Raw genomic sequence first — 22,563 nt, 5'->3', positions numbered from 1 at the left:
GAGGAAGTGGATGCATCAGGATTTGAGCCCAGGTCTTCTTACTCCCGATCTAATGAAATGGGTTACTAGATAATATATTGTATGACAACACTTTGAGCATTTCACATTTTTCTATTGCTGGAAGCAACATGCTTCAATTCAACACAAAAGATTTACCTTGTACCCAAAAGCTGCATAATTTAAATGACCCAAAAAAAGAAATGCCCAAATCAACCCATTCCCAGCCCACTTGCAGGACACTGCAAAATTCATTGTGCTCTTTATATTTGATGGAAGGGAGATGCTCAGACCTGTTTCTCTTTCCCCTGGAGAACCTCTGTGGCAAGCTAAAATGTGCAGATGTAGTCGGGGGTACAGGAATTATACTGATAGTCATACCAGAAAGAACAATCACTAAGCATTTATTTAGTGCTTACATATCCCAGGCGCTGTGCTAAATATTGGAGATACAAAGAAAGGAAAAATAGCCCCTGCCCTCAAGGGGTCTGCATTCTGATGGAGGAGAACTTGTAAACAAATAGGTGCAAATAAGATACAAACAGAATGGAAGAAAGGTAACCTAGGTGTGGGGGGAGCCCAGCACCTGTAAAGCCTCCTGATCTTGAAGTTATTCAGGGCTTTCCTGATTCAAAGGTGAGGAAGGAGAACATTCCAGGCATCGGAGACAACCAGTGCAAAGTCATAGAGATGGGAGATGGAGTATCATCAGCAAGGAATAGTAAGTAAGCCAGTATAGTTGTATGATAGGGTTCTTAGAGGAAAGTAACATCTAAGACTGGAAAGGAAAGAAGGAGTTAGGTTGTTAGTGTCAAAGGAGTTTATAGAGAGAGTCCCAAAAGTCTTAGTGCAGTTTTAGGTTATTAAACCTTAAGTTATTAAGCCTTACAACTGCACTAAGACTTTTGGGACACCCTGTATTTGATCTTGGAGACAATAGGAAGTCGCTGAAGATTGTTGAGTGGGGGGGTAAGAGGGGGATGTGATATAATCAGACCCGTGCTTTAGGAAAATTACTTTGGCAGCTGAGTGGAGAATGGATCAGAGAGGCTTGAAGCAAGGAGTCCAATTAGGAGGTTCTTGGGAACAATCCAGGAAAGAGGTTATAAAGGCCCAAACGAGGATGATGGCTGTGTGAGCAGAGAGAAGGGATGTCATAGAGAGCCAACACAACCAAGCTACGTTTCGGTGACAAAGAGTGAGAGAGATGAAGGAAGCCTGGATGACTAAGAGTATGATGGTACCCTGGACAGAGACGGGGACTTTCAGAAGCAGGTTGGGTTCCTGAGATAAGAGAACAGTTCTCCTTTAGACACACTGAGTTAGGGCCTCTTTAGAACATGAAGTTTGAGATGCCCAAAAGGCAGCTAGTGATGCAGGAGAGAGGTTAGGGCTCAGTGTGGGGACATGGGAATCATGGAGCAGAGAGAAGATAAATGAAAGTCATGGGAGCTTAAGAGAACAGTAACCAAAGCACCAATTCTCACGTGTGCTTTCCTCATACCCTCACAAAATTAGCAATACAGGCTTCTTTAGCCCCATTTCACAGATGAAGAGAGGCAGCAAAGCTTCTGGGACAGAATGCAGGATTTGGGACTCAAGTCCCACCTCAGACATTCACTAGCTATGTGACTATGGGTACTAGTTAACTTCTTTTAACCTCAGGTAACTCTCTAATAATATATTATAGACAGGTTGTTGCTGTTGTGACCTTATTCGGGGTTTTCTTGGCAGAGATACTGGAGTGGTTTGCCATTTCCTTCTCCAGCTCATTTTACAGATGAGGAAACTGAGGCAAACAGGGTTAAGTGACTTGCCCAGGATCACACAGCTAGCATGAGGACAGATTTGAACTCAGAAAGCTGAGTCTCCCTGACTCTAGACCTGGCACTCTATCTACCACACCACTTAGCTGCCCTGGACAGATTATGATTCCCACTTGTGAAGGAAGTTCCCACACTGACAAAAACACAGGAATTTGACACTGGAAGCTAAGGCTTGGGGAGGGTTAAGTGATTTCTCTGTAGTTATATATTTACTCATTTCAAGGAGAAGCTTCCCAACAATCAAAGCTTTGGAATGGGAGGTAGTGAGTTCTTTATCAAAAAGTGCTTCAAATAGAGGCTGGGGGATTTATCAGGAATGCTGTAAAGGGAACTTCTGCTCAGGTATGGGTTAGTCTAGATTCCCCCTGGGATTCTGGGAAGTCTTACAGAAAAGATTCAAATCCCAATTTCCTGACTCCATCACTGCCTAGTCTTCCATACTCTTTCAAAGGGGTACTCAAAGTCAGAGGACTGAGACTTTAATTTCTGCTTGCCACTTACTACCTGTGTATTCTTGAGCAAGAAACTTAACCTCAGTTTCCTTATTTGTAAAATGAGGAGGTTCAATTCGGTGACCTCTAAGGTACTTAACAGCTCTAAACCCTCTGATACATTATACTTTGGTCCTTCCCTAGGAAGATACCTGAGACTTCCCCTGATGCACCCTACACCTCCCAGATCATCCCCTCCAGAGCTGGGCCCTCCATGGAGGGGGCCACAGAGCAGCGTAAATCAGTCATATCTGGCCAACCACAGAAAGAGTCAGTGAAGGAAGGAACAAGGAGCCACTTGGACCCCCAAGAAACGTCAACAGCGATGGAAAGCAGGCCCCAGACTTGGCCCTCACTCACTGCTTGCTCAAACCCCAGCAGTCACAGGGCTGTAGCTGGAGCAGGAGGCCCCAGCCCCTGACACTGGGAAGGCTACATAATTGGTACTTTCTACTTCCCTCAGAAATCATCAGGTCATGAATTGCACTCAGTGGTATATTTAGAAGAATGGAAATTGGCTACTATAATGAGACAGTGGAGAAAGATGGTGCACTAATAATAATGCTAATAGTAATGATGGTTAATGATCACCTTAGAATGACAGGGAGCTTAGAGACCATCAAGCCCAATTCCTTCATTTTACAGAGGAGGAAACTGAGGCCCAAGGAGGTCAGGTGCCTTGCCCAAGGTCACACATAGGATCATAGATCCAGAGCTGGAAGGAACTTTAAGAGGCCATCTTGCCCCACCCCTTCTTTTTACAAAGGAGGAAACTGAGGCCCAGAGAAGGCAAGTGATTCATCCAAGTTCACATAGCTAGGAAATTTCAGAGAGTTGAGACTCAAGCTCAGGTCTACTGACTCCAAATATAGGGAAGAAGGGCTAACAGATGACAGCAGAGAGGCAGGCCCTACAGAGGCCCTTATGAGAAAGGAAACCTAACCCACCTACAGCATGGCCCTTAGTAGCTGCAGAAGAGACAATGGTGGGGAGCAGCTAAGTTCCCAAGGCTCATGGTAGAGGTTTGCTACAAGGAAGGGACTCCATGTAATCCTACCTTGGAAGGCAAGCAGTCACTTCCTCCTCAGAGGTACCTCAGAGGATTGAGGGGTCCCAGTGACAATAACAGGCAATACCAGGCCAGATATAGAAAAGTAGAAAGTCTGCTTAGGAAATCAGACCAGATGGAGCAGAGTGGAAGATCCATGTTGGGATTTAGGGGTAGATGGGGAAGCTAGGTGGTGCTGCAGTGGATAAAGCACTGGGCTTGGAATCAGGAAAACTCATCTTGAGTTCAAATCTGGCTTCAGACACTTCCTAGCTGTGGGACTCTGGGCAAGTCATTTCACCCTGCTTGCCTCGATTTCCTCATCTGTAAAAATGACCTAGAGAGGGAAATGGCAAACCACTCCAGTATCTTTGCCAAGATAACCTCAAATGGGGTCACCAAGAGTCAAATGTGATTGAAATAACCAAACAACAACAAAAATGCTAGAAAGATGTGACTGGGAAAAGATCAGGAAGGGCCCTCATTGTTAAGGCTCCAGAGTCTGAATCTTGTCCTATAGGAAACACTGACGGTCTTTTAGCAGGGAAGGGACATGATGACCAGGTTGCAAGACTGGCTTGTGGAAAAGGTCCCACACCCACAGTGTGCTACCCAAATGCCACATTGCCTAAAAATAGTTCACCACTACAAAGGCATAGCCATGGCTCAAACAATACCTGCTGTTCTCCAAATTGCAAATCCCCCTTGGAGAACTACTAGGCTTCTTTCTTAGTGGAAAAAGCTGTGGATTGGAGACAGATCTTGGGTCAAAATCCCAACTCTGCCACTCAGTGCCAGTGTGACCTTAAGCAATTACCCTCCCTTCTCTGGGCCTCAGTTTCTGTCTCTATAAAGTGAGAGGTTGAATTGGAATTGAGGGATATGCTGGAGCTGCTCATACAGATTCACAAGAATTGACTATCGTATTTTCAGTGTGAACGTTTATGATGCAGAAATAGGCAGATGTTACAAATAAGGGTTTGGTTTATTTTCCTGTTGATCTTCTAGACTTAATAAAATAATGGAGAAAATGTTATTAGTGGAGATTAAACTTAAAAAGTGTGTCATGCATACTTGGGGGAGGGGAAGCCAGTTGTTAAACAATCACCAGTACACTCCTAAATTCGATGATCTATATATAAGGATCCCTGTGGGCCACATACTAAATTTTAGAATGTACTTTTATTTGTTTTACTGTATTTCTATTTATTTTGTGAAATATTTCCAAATGACATTTTCACCTGGTTCCAGCTGTACTAGGGAAGCATTGTGGGCCACATGCAGTCCCATTCCAACTCTAAAATCTGGTCTCCGAGACACATTGGGTCATGAATGCTTTAGTATAGAGCTATAACTAGGACAAGACCATAGGGACTTTTTTCTGGAGCATCACATTTAGGGCGTAGTGACAGCATTAACCCTCAGAAGAGTAGAAACAACAGAGCTTAGCAGCTAGTTAACAAGAATAAATAGTTAAAAGAGGGAGCTACCAGCTGGCAGACGATATTGAACTCCTCTGGAATAACCTTGGGCCTCTGTCCACATCTCCCTCCAGGTTTTCATCCCAACATCCCTCCAACCCAGGGCATGCTTCATTCCACATACGGTGCCCATCCCAGCTCTGTATTACTGTGAAATAAGTTTGTTCAACATCACTCTCCCTTTCTGGAGGCCCCTGGGGCAGTCTGTGGGCCCTCACTGTCTGAGGGAACCAGGACAGAGCTCCAAAACCATGCACAGACTATTTCCGGCCCTCACCCCTGTGAGTCTGCTGGGCTGTAAGAGGCCTGCACTTTCTCCACTGGGCCTCTCAAGCGGTGATTAATCCAATAGCATAGTTTCATTTTCCCTCAAGTTCAGCTCTTAATTTATTTGCAGTGAAAAAAAAATTCACTCTTGAGTTTTTGGCAAGGGCCTAATTATCCTAAGCCTAATTATTGAGTGTTCAAAGACAGTGCTGAGTCAGCTATCTGTCTCTCCCATCTTCTCCCCTCCACAGCAGCTCAGCTAAGGGAGTCATTTTAGTCTAGCATGTTTTCAAAGGTTGAAGGGTGGGGGTTGGGGAGGAGAGAAGAGAGGCTCCTTCATTCTCCTTCCTCACCAGTGGCTAGTCTGGCTGGGATGGGCTGAAGAAGGGCAGAAGGGACCTGACCCTGAGTCATGCTTAAGGACACTCAGATAATGATGCTGTCAGCAGCAACAACAAAAATATAATAATAACAGCCCCTGCTTCTCTGATGCCTTCCTCAGGAGAATCCTGGGAGAGAGATGGGGAGGAAGCGGGGAATGCTGCTAGCTCTCATCGCCTCCCCTCCTCATAGCCCCAGGGATGCAGAGTAAGTTGGGGCTTTATGAAGTATTTTTTTTGGTCGGGGGAGGGGGGCGGTGCCCAGGGAGAAGGAAGGAGGACCAGAACTGTGATTTCATCAGTGTGAGTAAGTCCCAGAGAGGAAACTTCCTCTACCAGCACACATCAACACCTCCTCTTTGACTTGTCTAGAGCACTGAGAGGCTAAGTTACTTGCAGGGATCCACAGCCAGTACGCATAAGAGGCAGGATTTGAACCCAGGGCCTCCTGACTCTGAGGCCAGCTACCTAGCCCCCGATGTAAACATTTCCTGTGACTGTGTTTGCCACACGTTGTAAGGCTCTCAGCCAACCAGTGCAGTGACAGGACAGATTTCAGGTGGTCATTAGGGGCACTCTGTTCTCCACCAGTTAGAGTACCATACTGACTCACTCAGATGCCTCTTTCCCCCTTCCTAATAAGCACCTGTCACTGGCAGCTGCAACAATTCCATGTCCTGGAAGATGATAAAACATGTTCAACTTGATGCAGGAAGATCCACGTTCAAGTCACACCCTAGACATCTACTGTTTACTAGGCAAGTCTCTCTGAGCCTCAGTTTCCTCATCTATAAATGAGGTTAATGATACTTAAAATCCCCACCTTACAAGGCTGTGGTAAGGCTTAAATCAGACAATGCACATAAAGTGCATAACCCTACATAACTGTCAGCTTTTATTATTAACTGAGTTTAGGGGAAGGGAGGGCTAAGTCTTCCAAGCCAACCCTCCTAGGAAATAGCAAGAACCCTAATAAACTGTAACCATTTGTCCCCCATGGAGTACCCAGGAGTTCAGCAAAGATGCACAAAGGCCTGATAAATACCAAAAGTCCTGATCAGCCAATTTCAGGGCATAAATCACAGCCAGAGCCCAAATGCCTCGATTTCTTAAAAATGTAAACTGTGCAAAAAGGGTGACATAAAACTCCAGTCAATCAGACCTTAAATGTTACTTCTATAGGGAGTTTCCACCATTTCCTGGTAATATACTGAGCGATAGAGCTACCGTAAAATACTGAGCCCGAGACAGGCGTTCTCGGGAGGGGAAACTTAAGTGAACCAAATTTATGAGTCAGCTTGCTCTTTAAAGGTGGTCCAGCTTCAAACATCACCAGTGCATCTGCCTAACTAGCAGACACCCTTCCCCCACACTAATTGCAGCTCCAACGTTGGAAATTATGACCCTGGAACCTGCTTTCTAGCCAGCATTGGGGCCTGATAGCCATGCTGGATGGCTATCACTCGGCTCCCACATTTAGCAAAGGAATCGGTCCCATTCGTCAGTTGCCCCTGATCAATATCACCAGAATTGATATTCCGTAAACATCCGCACTTTGCTTCTAAACAAATAATTTCATCATAAGCGAGTTCTCGGTAAAAACTACAATAAGTTTTCACAATATATTATGGGAGCTCCGGCTCTTCGCCTCTGAATAATGGGGCCTTTTGCTGGACGAGTAAATTGAAATTGATTTGTTTCAGCTGCCTCTGCTAGGACACACAATGCCGGCTTACAACAACCCTATTGACTTCTGCAAACAGCACTCGGGCTGGCTTCCTCAAGGACTCGGGCAGAATTTTTAAATCATCCCACCTCCTCTCCCATAACTGCTTTCCACCCCACTCCACCCCACCCCCCAAGAAACCATCCATTTAAAGTGGGCCTCAGAACAATCGGCCTTATAGAGACAAGTCAGGGGACTGGCAGAAAGGCAGGCTTTGCCTAGCACCCTGGACAGAGGCAGAGGGGAGATAGACACCAGGAACACAGCGAGGACACACAAAGGAGAGGCTGATTAAAAGCCAGGCCCTGAATAGCCTCATGGATCATGTCTGGGGGTGGGGTAGAGGGGACAGACAGACGCAGAAGGAGACACACAGAGAGATCAGACAGAGAGATGAGAGAGAGAGAGAGAGAGAGAGAGAGAGAGAGAGAGAGAGAGAGAGACGGACACAGAGACAGAGACAGAGAGAACCAATCCCATATGGAAAAGAAGGGATAAAATATAGGAGAGGCCAGGATTGACATGGCAGGTGAGGGGTGGGGGGGAGTCTTTAGTGGTGTTTGTGCTTCATAGCTTGGCATAGAAATGAGCAAGACAAAATGCAGCGAAGATATTTGCTCTGTATTGTTAAGGAGGTCTCCTCAGATGCGCTCTGACATTCTGTGTTCCATGTTCCAATGTCTCTCCCAGTTCTGACATTGTGTGTCCTCAGCTGCTCCTATTATTGACACCATATATGCTGAACTGATTATTCTCCCTCCCCCAAATCTTCTCCCATTAGCCTGAGCTCCTTGAGAGCAGGAACTGGTTTTTACCTTTCTTTGTATCCTCAGCACTTAGGGCACTGCTTGGCATATGTGCCAGGTCCCAAGTGCCATATCAGACATTTAAATGCTAGTTGACTGACTGACTTACCCTTCCAAACATGCCTATTTCTAATTAGAGCACCACCATCCTCTAAGTGACAAAGAGCTGAAACCTCATGGTCATTCCTGACCCTCCTCTATCTTCCACATGCAATCAGTTGAGAAGTCCAGGCAAATCTACCTCCTTAAAGTCTGTCCTGTCCTTCCCCTTCTCTCCGATCACACTACCATTCACACTAGTTCATGTCTCTATCTCTTCCTCCTGCCTCAGTCTCTCTCATCTCCACTCAGCTGCCAAAACAATCTTCCTGAGGCACAAATTTGGCCATGTCACTCCTCAGTTCAAAATCATGCCTTGGCTCCCTATTGTCTCTAGGAAGAAAATACAGGCTCCCCAGCTTGGCTTGTAAGGCCTTCAACAATATGGCTCCAACTTACCATTTCAGCTTCCTTTCCTCTTATGCTCCTCCCACCCTACAGTATATGCCCCCAAATGGGACTTCCCTGGTCCCCACTGTCAGCTATTGCTTCCATTCATTTATATAAGTCACTTCTTATCTCCCACTCATACCTAGAATGCCTTCCTTCCTCATCTCTGCCTTTCAAAATCTTAAGGATTTTCTTGGCAAAGATACTGGAGTGGTTTGCCATTTCCTTCTCCAGCTCATTTTACAAATGAGGAAAGTAAGGCAGACAGGATGAAGTGACTTGTCCAGGCTCACACAGCTAGTAAGTGTCTGAAACCAGATTTGAACTCAGGAAGATGAGTCTTCCTGATTCCAGGACCGGTACTCTAACCACTGTGCCACCACCTAACTGCCCCCTCCTCCAATTACCTTGATTTTTCTGTATGCTTGTTGTATCTCCTCCAGTTGAATATACATCCCTCAGTGGAAGAAATTTGGGGGGAAGGGATTTGTCTTTGTATTCCCATGCTATACAGTGCTTTCCAAAGAGGAAATGTTTAATAAATGTTTAATTGAATTGAATTGAACCAAAAGGACTCTTAGAAGATAGAATGTAGAAGGACGAAGGTGCAAGTTATGCTAATCAGTCAGTAAACATTAATTAGGGACCTACTATGTGCCAGGCACCATGCTAAGCACAAGGGACAAGACAGTCCCTTCCCTCAAGGAGTTTGTAATCTAAGGAGGGAAGATAGACACAAAGGAATCGGGGGGGGCGGGGTGGAGAATGTACCAGGCACGGGGCTCTATCATTCATTAGACATTATTCATTGGAGTACAGAATTTGGAGAAGGACTTTAGTACAGATAATATCTTAGCTGGGATGTCCTTTGAATAGAGATCAGAGAATGTTATAAGATCATAGTTTTAGAGCTGAAAGGGACCTTGAAGGCCATCTAGTCTAAAAACCTCATTTTACAGATGAGGAAACTGAGGCCCAGAAATGGGAAGTGACTTACTCAGCTTCACACATTTAGTAAGTGGGATTTAAATTCAGGTTTTCCTGACTTCATGTTCAATACCCTATCTACCGCACTGTGTTCCCTTTGAAGTCATTGAGTACAGCACCTTTATTTTATGGAGGAGGAAACAGTTCCATTGAGATGACCAGAAGCAGAATGATCTGTCTTGGGAGGTAGTGTGCTACCACCTCTCAATAGGTATCTCCAAGCAAATGCTTCATGAATCTAGGATATTTCAAGAGATTATTCATGATCAGGTTTGGGTTGGACTACAAAGCCTCCCAGGTCACTTCCAACTCAGGGATTCTGGGATTTTGAAGTAGAATGACTTTCCGAAGATCATATAGATGTAGCACAGCCAAAATTAGAACCCTGAGCTTGTGACTCCAAATTCCAAACTGCCTCTCCACTGTTCAAAACTCTTCAATGGCTCCCCATGGCCCACTAAACAAAGGTCAGACTCTTGACCTTGGTATTCAAGGCCTTCTACAATCTGCCCCCAGACTTCTTTTTTTTTAGTTTTATTCCCTGCATGTACCTTCTGCTCTTTCCTCTAGTTCCCAAGTATAACTTTGCTCATAGCATTCCTTTCCTCCTCTTTTGTCCACCTCTCTGAAAAGCTTTGTACTCATTCCCGACTTAACTCTCTGTACATTATCATCTGACTTACTCTGAGCGTCCTTTGGATTCTCCCTGGAGAAGCTGAGGAAGCTAAGAAAAGGCCTTCTCCCTATTCTATTCCTCCTCCTCTACATCCAGATGCCTCTGGGGGAACATCTGAAAATCTGAGGATCATAGAATGTCAGAGATGGGAGGGACCTCAGAGACCATTTAGTCCAAGCCCCTCATTTTACAGAGGAGGAAACTGAGGCCCAAGGAAGGGAAGGGGCTTGACCAAAGTGACACAGTTAGAAAGTGGGAGACAGAATTCAAATACAGCTCTGGCTCCAAGTCACCACTACCGTGCAGCCAATACTATCCTCATAGGGCCCTGCTCCCCCAGCCCCTAGGAAAGCGATGCTCTGGGACCAGATGTTAATGGGTTGATCCTCTCAGGTAACACCTTTATCTTTTTCAGCAGGGACCTCTGATGCCTAATCACAAATAGTGGACTCTCAGACACTGTGTCACCCAGGACAACAGGACCATAGATTCAGAGCTGGGAGAAACCTTAGAGAGTAACTATTTCTACCTCCTCCTCATTTTATAGGTGAGGCCTATGTGTCCATGGTCACATAGGTAGAAAGTGCCATCAAAATTTGAGCCCAGGGGCAGCTAGGTGGCACAGTGGATAGAGTACCGGCCCTGAAGTCAGGAGGACCTGAGTTCAAATCTGGCCTCAGACCAAACACTTGACACATACTAGCTGTGTGACCCTGGGCAAGTCACTTAAACCCAATTGCCTTAAAAAAAAAAAAGAAAAAGAAAAAAATTTTGAGCCCAGCTGTCCACATCCAGAAAAAGAATTATGGAGTCTGAATGCAGATCAAAGCATATTATTTGCTCTCTTTTTTTTTTGTTTCTTCTTTCTCATGGTTTCTCCAACTGGTTTTAATTCTTCTTTAGAACACAACTAATATGAAAATAGGTTTAATATGGATGTTGGGCCTATATCAATATACATGCCATCTTGGAGTGGGGGGAGGGGAGAGATGGGGAGAAAATTTGAAACTCAAAATCTTATAGGCATGTTGAAAATTAAAAATAAATAAATAAATTTATTATTAAAAAAATTTGAGCTCAGGACCTCTCTCACTCCTAAATCCACCACATCTTGCTACAGATATGGGGAGACACCTGGGGACGGTGGAGTGGCCCCTTTCCACGCTCCTGTCATCTGAGGTATTCCCATGTCTATGGAACCGTATGCATTCTCCTCTGTGCCATCGGTGGTTATTTTCTTAAATTACAGATGCAATAAACTGTCTGTAAAAACAAACAAGAAATAAACATATAAACCAAGGGGCATCATCTTAGCCCAACCCCTGAGCCTTTCACAAAGGCAGCAGCCCAAGGATTCGCCAACAAGAGCAAGTCCATGAGCCATGGCAGCTCAGTGCCCCCTGCCTGCCCCCAAACCCTGTGCCACAAGATTTTCCAGCAAGCCTATTAAAACTGGATATGATAGGAGTTTTGTGCAGACATTATGTCCTGCTTGGAAAGGACAGAGAACTACAAGGCCAACCAGCCAGAATCTTTACAAACTAGGAAAGGACAAAGTCATCATTACCTCTTCCTCTTAACTCTTCATTCACAGGGCCAGTTAGGCTCCAGTTCTATAAGAGTTTCCAGATGAAAAGCACTTTTATAGCAGCTTCATTGTCCGCCAAGCCAGGCTCACCATGCCCTCCCTCCCCAATAGTAAACAAAATCCCAGCTGAATTCAGGGCTGCTTTCTCCCAGGACAGCCCATAACCTTGCTCGGCTGAGGTAGTTACTCTCCGGCAAGGCTTATTGGCAACCATTTGTTCCATTTCTTTCAAAATTTTATATACCATTTAGGAGATCACCTTTTGGCCCTCCAGGCAATATCAAAGAGGCTGGCTTCTCTCTCAAGGTCACCCAACCTTCTCCTCACAGGCTGATTTTCAGGAATTTAACAAGAGCTGTAAAAATGTACCATGGGGGGGCCCTCAACCCCCAAAGTATCTTGGGCCTTTCAGATGATAGGATTTGAAGGCAAAGCAGGAAGGAGGGGCAGCAGAGGAGAGGCTGATTAGGCATAGAGTCCTCCCTACACAATACAGCCCAAATCTCTTCTCTCTTCTCCATTCTCACTGGTACCACTCAAGTCCAGGGAGAGATAGTGAACGATTACTAGGATCAGAGAAGATCAGAACTGGAAAGGCCCTTAGAGATAAGAACTAACATTTACTAAGGTTAGCTAAGTGCTTTACATATATGATCTCATTTGACGTTTACCCTACTCCCATTTTACACAGAAGGAAACTGAGGTCCCAGAGGAGGAAAGACTTGTCCAAGGTTACACAATTAGTAAAGTGCCTAAGATAGGCCTCAAACCCAGGTCTTCTGACTATATTTCAATGCCCTTTATACTATGATACTACGACATTTTCTAGTTGTGTGACATTGGACAAAGAACTTCCCCTCTCTGGGCCTACTTCCTCCTCTGCCAGCTGCCCCCAGTAGCCTAAGAGCCCACCCAGCTCTCAATGCGATTTTCTAAGCCCCAGCTCCTATGCCTTCTCTTGATGCCTGCCCCATCTTTCTGGCCCTGCCTGGTCACACGGGCCTGCCCTGATCTCTGAGATCTGTCAATGTTCATGCTTCCCCCGGCCCCAGCTAGGCAACTTTGCCTTCACCACCAAGGAAAGCCCAGCCCCAAGCCCACACACTCAGTCCTGCCTTCATTCTCCCAGCTTCCTGTGTCTACAATCTGTTAGCACCTCCTAATAGTCCCAAAGAGGCTATACCATCTGTCCCTTTCAGAAAAATTAAGAGTGGCAGATTAGCGCACCTAAACACACCTATGACACTCCCATAATCTTTCCAATCAAACTACAAGTATTTATTAAGCACCTACTATATGCCAGGCACAGGTGATAGGTTTGGGAGCCACAAAGATGATGAATCCCTAATTTGTGAGGAACTTACCTTCTAATGGGGGAGACAGAAAGGCTATACATATATGTATATACAAAATAAATATATAGAGAATAAAAGCAAAATAGTTCAAGAAAAAGTACTTAGTGAGGCAAGGCCCTAGCAGCTGGTGGGATCACAAAGCATGTCTGAGCTGCATCTAGAAGATAGGGATTCTATGAGGTAGAGGTAAGGGGTACACCTTGTTGGGGGAGGGGACCTTTCAGGTTACTTCATATCTGGTCATGCTTCTCTCCTGCTCAACAGTCTTCAAAGGCTCCCTATTGTGGTCTTAAACTTCTGTGCCTAAAAGTCAAGGATCTCTACAACCTGGCATGAGCCTATTTTTCTAGTCGTAGCTGATACTGTGTGGCCTTGGGTAAGGCCCTTACCTTTCCTGGGCCTCAGTTTCCTCATCGTAAAATGAGGGGATTGGACTCTATGGCCTCTGAGGTGTCTTTCAGTTCTAGATATATGATCCTATGATTTTTAAAAATGGATTCATTTTTATTTTTTAATTTATGGAATAAAACAAGCATTTCCATAACATAGTATAATAAAAAAAAAGATGATTACACATGAAACTGCAAATCTATTATGCACAACTTGCTATTCCTTTTAAATATATAAAAAGATTATCATGTAAATTTCTCTTTTTTCCTTTTTTCCCTTCCTCCCCGCCCCCAGCCTAGAGATGGCTCAATGATCTTAGAAAAAACATGGACAGACTTGCACAAAATGATGAAGAGTGAAATGAGCAGAACCCAGGGAACATTGTATACAGTAACAGCAATACTGTTTTAAGAAGAACTTTGAGTGAATAAGTCATTTTGACTATTATAAATACCCAAATTAACTACAAAGGACACACAAAGGAAGAAATTACTTGCATTCAGAGAAAGAATGATGAATAGAAGTATGCACAAAATGATTTTACTTATATGTGTGTGTGTGTGTGTGTGTGTATTTGTGTTGAATGAGCCTATGATTTTATAGCTATGTGATCTTGGGCCAATCCCTTCAACCCATCTGAGGCTCAGTTTCTTCATCTGTAAAATGGACATAATTATTCTCAGATTATCTAACTCAGAGGCTTGTTGTTAGGCCCAAATGAGAAAATGTTTGTAAAGAACTTGGTACAGTGGGAAAGAGCCCTGGTTCTGGAGTCAGATGACCTGGATTCGAATCCTACCTCTGATACTTAATACCTGGGCAACCTTGATCAAGTCATTTAATCTTCTGGGGCTATAACTCCCACATCTGTTAAATGACGGGGTTAGACTAACTGGTTTCTGAGATCCCTTCTAGATCTATTATCCACATCCAGAACATAAGGATCTGCTCTACTCCATCTCTGGGTCTGTACCTTTTCTTCTCCCATTTCCAACTTCAGCTCTAGGAACCATAATCCATAATTAGCCCAATGACTCCAATCACGATCCCCTGTGACTTCCCTGTCCAAAACACTCTTCCCTGGACACCATTCCCCTATCTATCTTCCTCTATTAAGATCTGAGATCCTCGAGGGCAGACGTTGCTTTGCTTTTGTACATCCTGTTTTTTATTGGAATTATATCCTTTTAGGCAGTGCAGTATAGTGGACAGTTTTGGACTAGGAATTGAGGAGACCTGGCTTCAAATCCTGCTGCTGGTACTTACTAGCTATGTGACCCTGAGCAAGTCACTTCCTTTTTCTGAGTCTCACTCTCTCCATCTGTAAAACAGGAAATCGTGCAAGACCCTACTTTCCAAGGTTGTTTAGAAGAACGTGCTCAGAATATAGGCTAGTAGTAGAGTACAGGCCTGGAGAAGTGTGTTTCCAGAGCAGCCAAATGGGGGAAGGCAACTCATAAAAGGGAGCTAGAAAGGGGAGAGGGGAAGCAAGGAGGGGAAATTGGCCAGCCTGGGCCCCTCCCCGAAATGGAGGCCCCAAGGGGGTATTCACTAATAGGAAGATATGAATAAGAAAAGCATGACATCTGTTCTTTTATCCAATTCATCACGCTGAGCAGCAATAACAACTACTGTTTGGGTCCAGTCATCCAATCAGGACTAAAAGCAGCGAACTGCACTCTTGCCTTGGCTACATCTTTCCATCACGTTCACAAGAAGAGTGGAGAGATCTCAGTTGCCTTGAGAATAATAATACTAGCTATAGTACCTTCAGATTCATGAAGTGCTTTCCCAGTGATCCCATGGCATGGCAAGAACTATGAAGGCCATTTTACAGATTAGAAATTGAGGCTCAGGGTGGTGAAATCACTTAAAGTTACATGGTCACACAGTCAGTACATGGCAGGAGGGGGAATTAAACCAAGGTCTTCTGACTCTGAGACCTCAAGTTAGAAACTTGGAGGTATCTCTTTCTTTAGCGTTTAAATGAATTGAAATTGGTCGTAAAGCACTGAGGTGGAATAGGCATCCCGCTATTGGCTACAAGTCCATTTAAGCCCTCTAGGTCTAAGATTCCTCCTCTCTCAAATGAAAGAGTTGGACTAGAGAAACCAGCTAGCTCAAGATCTAGGGTCCCATGAACCTTGGCCACTTCCTGTCTGCAGGCCCATTTTCCAGATGGTCTCAGAGGTCCCTGCCAGCCCCAGTAATGTAGGATGAGGAAGTACAAGGGGAATGGGCAAAACTTGTAGTGGGAGATCTGACTGGAAAGGAGAGGAGGGCCAGAGGCCAGCTGGTGAAGTACCCAAAGGACACAAAAAAGACATCCAGTGCGTCTCAAGACCCAAATGACTAAATCCAAAATAACCTGGCAAGCTAACCAAATATTTCCATCCATGGGAAAGGCTGAGCTCTACCTTCGCTCATGACTAATCACTGACCTTGACCCCTGACTGACCTTTGACCTCAGCCCTTGACTGCCTTGACACCGGCTACAGATCGACCCTCTAACTAGCACTCATTGGAGATCCTGAGTCTGTAACCAGAGGTGGGGAGCACAGAGCAGCTGGGACACTGCCTAAGATAACACAGCATGTCAGAGGAAGAGAGAATGCAGTGATTTCTCAACTGGCAATCACCCCCTCCCCCTCCACAAGCATCCCTAGTTCTGACAGTCCCTCTGAAACAACCCTAGGTTGAAGTTCAGAATCAAACTCAGTAGAAGCATGAAGGTAATCCTTGGAAGAATATTGTAGGGTGAAAAATGGCTTGATTCTATTATGACTTAAGATAAAGACCAACTCTCCACCATGAATTTCAGCAGCAACCATGCCACCCTGCCCACAAAGCCAGGCTCACTGTATACTCACCTTCAGTAATCCCTGTGCTTGGAAGGGACAGCCAAAGTGAAAGGCCCATTGGAAGGCTCATCAGGAAATCAAATACATAATTCTAAAAATATCCCCCCGTGATCTATGCATGTAGCCATGGTGTCTGACAAATTCCATTCTGTCTGTCATACATCATTCTCCACAGGGTGATTGCAAGAGACAGAGGAGTATCGGATTTTAATTATTTAGCTGGTATCGATCCCACCATAATCTGGTGAGAATCATTTGCAAACTGACAGTCCCCTCAGGAGGCAACCACCATTATCTAATTAGAAATCACACAGTGTCTTGGGAAGGAAAAGCACACAATTTTCTTCCCCCATATTCTCCTCCGACCCCTAAAAAATCTGCCATCAAATTCCTCCCCATGGGTATGGAGAACCATAGAATGTCAGAGCTAGGAGAGATGTTAGGACATGGATCAGAAAATGGCAGAGCTGGAAGGGATGTTAGAACAGAGAATGACAGAGCTGGGAGGGGACCTTAGGACATGGATCAGAAAATGGCAGAGCTAGGAAGGATGTTAGAATATGGAACAGAGAATGTCTCCTTGGTGGGACCTTAGAACATGGACCAGAGAATGTCAGTGTTTGGAGGGACCTGAGAAAAGAGATTATCAGAGCTGGAAGGGATCTTAGAACAGAAAATGTCGGAGCTAGGAGGGAGCTTACCTAGCGAAATTAAATAATTTTACAAAAGAAGAAACTGAAGCCCAGAGAGAGGCAGTGACGTGTTCAAAGTCACAGAGCTAGTTAATGGCAGAGCATGGCTAGAATCTAAGTTACGTATGTTCAAAATTCAAACTTGTTTCCCTCCTAAAAGAAAAGGTAAAGGATCTCAACAAATAGCTATCCTTTCTCCATAGTATCACAGAAAAGGGTAGCTAGGTGGCGAAGTAGATAGGGCACCGGCCCTGGAATCAAGAGGACCTGAGTTCAAATCTGGCCTCAGACACTTAACACTCACTAGCTTTGTGACCCTGGGCAAGTCACTTAACCCCATTGCCTAGCAAAATACAAAAAAAAAAAAAACCCACAAAAACCATAGTATCAAAGAAAGAGAGAAAAAAAGAGTTCCTTTAAAAACATAGAAGTCCTTCAGTATAAAAACAAAGAAAATCAAGGCTCAGAATTGAAAGAAGGGATTCTGATGTGGCCAGGGAGTTGGAAGATAGAAGAATGTGACATAGGAGAGATGGGAAGCAACAGAAAGGAGGCTCTTCTCAAAGGGAAAGAAGAGTGTTGGTTACTCTATGCTGATCGGGCACTGAGTAGCTATTGGTGACTCTCATCTAGACTACTGACTCTAGGCCTTTGCACTGGCTGTGCCCCACACCTAGAATGTTCTCCCTCTTCATCTCACCCTCCTAACTTCCCTGGCTAACTCTGTCTCAGCTCAAGTCCTAATTCCACAGGAAGTGTTTCCAGCCCCTCTTAAATGCTATTTAGTGCTTTCCTCTACTAATTTTCTCCAATTTTTATATATACATACATACACATACATATAACATATGTGTCAATTCTACATGTGTATATCTTATTTGTACACAGTTGTTGATATCTCCCCCATTAGACTGCAAGCTTCCGGACAGCAGGGATTACATTTTGCCTTCCTTTTATCCTCAATGCTTGGCATAGTGCCTGGCACTTAATAAATGATTTGTAGATGGACTGACTGACCTGACAACAATGGAAAGGTCTCCCATCTTCCTAATGCATGTCTAGCTATATGGCCTTAAGCAAGTCATTTCTCTTATTTGGGTCTAAATTTTCCAATATTCTAAGCTGAATTGGAATCTTTCCAGCTTTCCTCTTTTATTAGTCTGTTTTAAATATGGATCCAGGGATTCTAAATTTGGATTTTCATATAGCAGAAGTAAAGATTCCTTAAAATTGAGCCCACCCTAATGGGAGCCATCATGGGCGAAGCTCATTTTTGTGAGAAAGCAAACCTGACGGTGTGGATCTGGATGGGGCCCATGACTACCATATAGTTCTAGAAAAAGATCCCTTATTCAAAATGGATAGAAAGGTAAAAACAGAAGAGGGAGAGGAAAGGGAAGCTTAGGATCATAGATTATAGATTTAGAGCTGAAAGGGACCTTGTAGGCCACAGAGTCCAAATCCTTCATTTTATAGAGAGCCAGAGAAATGAGGTGACTTGCCCAAAGTTACACGGCTGGTGTCTGAGGTGGGATTTGAACCCAAGTCTTCTGTGCCATGCTGTGGACATGTGGGTGATGACTAATAGAGGCAGAAACAGACACTGAAACATACTGTAGAGCAGAAGTGTCAAATTCATGGCCCAGCAAACTCCCAAGTGAGGCCCTAACCCAGATTAAAAGGTCATTGGGAAATGTTTAACAAAATAAATAAAAATAGAATACAACATGGATAATATTGATTTGTGATTTTCCAATCAACATGTGGCCTGCAGGGATCTGCTTTTATTTGAGTGTAATATCCTTGCTGTAGAGCACCTGAACAGAAAGAGGAAATAGATGAAGAGCTCAGACCAGAAGCCTAGCACAGAAGGGTGGTCTAGCAGGGATGGAAGACTTCCATTATCTGTCTCTGTCTCTGTCTCTGTCTCTCTCTCTCTCTCTCTCTCTCTCTCTCTCTCTCTCTCTCTCTCTCTCTCTCTCTCTCTCTCTCTCTCTCCCTCCCTCCTCCCTCCCTCCCCCTGGATCTGATTCTGACCAACAAGGAAGGACTGGTTACTGAGGTTGAAATCATGGGAATCTCTGGGGGGAGTGACTACTACATCTTACATTTTGAGACAGAGGGAAAAGAAGACAGGCATCTTCTGATTATATGCTTTTGTTGCTGTCATTCAGTCGTTTCGGTCATGTCTGAATCTCTGTGACCCCGTTTGGGGTTTCCTTGGCAAAGATACTTTGCCATTTTCTTTGCCAGCTCATTTTGCAGATGAGGAAATTGAGGCAAATGAAGTTAACTGACTTGCCTACAGTTACACAGCTAGTAAGTATGTGAGGCCAGATTTGAACTCAGATCTTCCTGACTCCAGACCCAGCACTCCATTCACTGTGCCACATAGCCGCCCATGACTGTATGATAGACTTTTGGAAATGAGATTTCAATGAGTTCAGAGAAAGGATATATAGGCTCCCATGGCCTGAAATTCTACTGGGGATGTCATCAGGGAGGGATAGGAAGCTCTTGAGAATGAAATTTGGAGGCTATAAAGAAAAACAATTTTGATAAGGAGTAATCATAATAACAGCTAGTCTTTATATAGCATTTTAAGGTTTCCAAAGTACTTTCCATAAATTATCTCATCTGATCCTCATGACAACTTCACAAAGCTGGTGCTGTCCTCACTTTACAGATGAGGAAACTGAGGCAGAGAGAGGTTAAGTGACATGCCCAAGGTCATGTGGCTAATAAGTATCTGAGGGGGGATTTGAACTCAGGTCTTCCTGATTCCAAGTTGAGTGCTCTATGGAAAAAAAGAGGATTTGTCTAAAGAGACTAATGTGGATGCATAGGAAATTTATCAACCATTTTAGGTTTTTAAAAGACACATCTAGAAGATGGAAGCAAGAGTAGGTACCACAGGACGAATATACAAACAGAGCAGAGTCCTATAAGAATTTCAACAGTAGTGTCAGAGCATAAAATGAGCTAAGACTGACCGGGAAAGCTGACGATAAGAAAGGAAGAAAAAAAGAGGGAAGGGTTTTAAAACTATATTGGGAACTTGGGTTTTTTAAATACTTTGAGGACTGTATTTCAGTATAATTGGTTTCCTTTGTAATCCTATGTATTTTATTTTGTGAATTTAAAAACATTGTTCTGAGAAGGGCTCTGTGGGTTTCAGCTGACATTGTCCAGGACACCAACAAGGGTAAGAACCCCTGGACTATAAAGTCCCACTCTGATGCCTCATTATGATATGGAAATGCCCCTGGGAACTTCAAAAGGGGTGCAATTCAAGCTCTGTTGGGTCCTATCATGCTAAGAAGAGGACAAGTACAGCCCCACAATAGAATGTGCCTGCTTTCTAAGGCTTCATCTAGCTAAGGACAGTTATCCCTTCCACATCGTCAAGGTTAGGGGTGGAATGCCCCCTTGATCTGGAAAATCTGCATCAAATTTTTTGGCCCTCCCTTTGTACCAGAGAAGAAGTCTGAATTATTCTGGTATTAAAAGACAAAATATGTTGATATTATAAATACTATACATATATTTTATGCATTTCTGAGTTCCTAATTTTTTTCTGTGTCCTCTGCAGCTTCTGCACAACTCTCCCAAAATTTCCATTGAATTTCTTACGCTGGCTCACAATATATTGAAACTATGATGGAGAAAGTCATGATGGGGAAGGGATACCTGTATGGAGGCACTGAACACCACCAGGAGGCTGGTTGCTGGGCAATGAATCCTTTGGCCGTGGCTAGCCATGAAACAAAGAAAAAGAAGTCCTTGGGACCAGCTCCCTGCCTCTTCTGCAATGATGGTGGAGGAGTGGCAGAAAATCGAGGTAAGATTCATAGATTTGAAACCATCTATAAACACTGACTTCATGCTTGGTATTCTATGTGTAAGATTCTTGTCCAGTAACCAATGATTAAACGTGCTCATACTGAAAGAACTGTAGGAGGCATAATATTGAGCTTCTCAGTATAAATCAAACCAGAAGACAAAAGGAAGCTACAGCTCAAAGGGAGCCTGGCTCACAGGTTCTCCTGGGAGAGGCAAAGAAAGGAGTTGGCAGAGTTGATTTTGTCACATGTCAAAAGGCATGTTTCTTGTTGAAACATTATTTCCTGGATTACCTGGGTATCTGGTATTTTGGATCTCATGTGGAGCATCTGTAAAAAGATCCCCATGAAGATAATTGCAGTTTACGCACCAGCATCTGTTGTAGAAGAGGAGGAAAGAGAGAAATTAAATGAAGAATTTGAAAAGACTCTCCCAATTAAATTCAACATAGACTTTAAAGCTTAATGAGTCTAATGCAAAAGGAGGCAGAGCAGAAGGAAAAAAAAGTTGGAAATGTGGTTTTGGAGTCAGAGACAAAACAGGCATACACAGAAACCTGACACCTATATTTCACAAATATTTCTTTAAGAAGACAGTTGAGAAACACTGGATATGACGAGCACAAAATGACATCATAAAAAATGAAGTTGATCATATCTTAACAGAAGAAAGCAAATGGTTACCAATGTGAGAGTCATTTCCAAATCCACTGTTTATGTATAGATCAGACTTCAACCTTTTAGAGAAACAATATAAACAAATAAATAAATAAGCAAATAAATAAATAAATGCCAAATGAGAAGAAATAATAAAATTGAGATAATATGCTATGTAATTAAAACAGCTCTGACCCAACCTTCTTAAACAATGTATTGATACCTGAAAAAGTGAGAAATGGATAAAAGAATAGACGTTGACCCAAACTATCACCATTTCCTAAGGAAGTTTAAGTAATGAAGATCAATTACCAAAATGAGGGGCCCATAAGATGCTAGAAAACCAATATGATGGAATTACAGTTTTGGAAAATACTTGAGAGGGCATCTAGTACAGATCATATCTAAAAAAGAAGCCCTTTTAAAATGTGCATAGCAAGTGGTCATCTAGTATTTACATAAGGAACTACAGCAAAGGAGAACCCACCATCGTGTTTTTTTTTCCGGCATGCATTTTTCTTAGTTTGACCCTTTCATGCCAATGAATGAGTCTGATCCATCTTTCACATGATCATGCTTTAGATACTTTACCCCAGTCTCTTCACTAAGATCATCCCCATTTCCTTCAACCCACCATCACATGGCACGATCTTTAGGCCCTTCACCAACCTGTTTGCCCTCCCCTGGACACTAGCTCATCATTTTCCTTCCAAAATTGTGGTGCTTGGAAGTGAACACAATTCTCTATATGTAGTCTGACCAGGGCAAAGCACAGCAGGACTATGATGTCCCTAATCCTGAACGCTATGCTTCTTTTAATGCTTACATCAACTTTCCTGGCTGGCATATCACACCACTGACTCATAGTAACTTTGCCATCCAATAAAATCCCCATTTCTTTTTCACATGAACCTGTGCCTGTTCCATTTTATACTTGTGAAGTTGAGCTTCTGAATCCAAGTATAAGACTTTACACTTATTTCTATTAAATTTTCTTATTAGAT

The sequence above is a fragment of the Phascolarctos cinereus genome, unplaced genomic scaffold, assembly GCF_003287225.1.
Source record: "Phascolarctos cinereus isolate Bilbo 61053 unplaced genomic scaffold, phaCin_HiC Scaffold_8;HRSCAF=390, whole genome shotgun sequence".
Classification (NCBI taxonomy): domain Eukaryota; kingdom Metazoa; phylum Chordata; class Mammalia; order Diprotodontia; family Phascolarctidae; genus Phascolarctos; species Phascolarctos cinereus.
Note: the sequence above shows the minus strand (reverse complement) of the source record.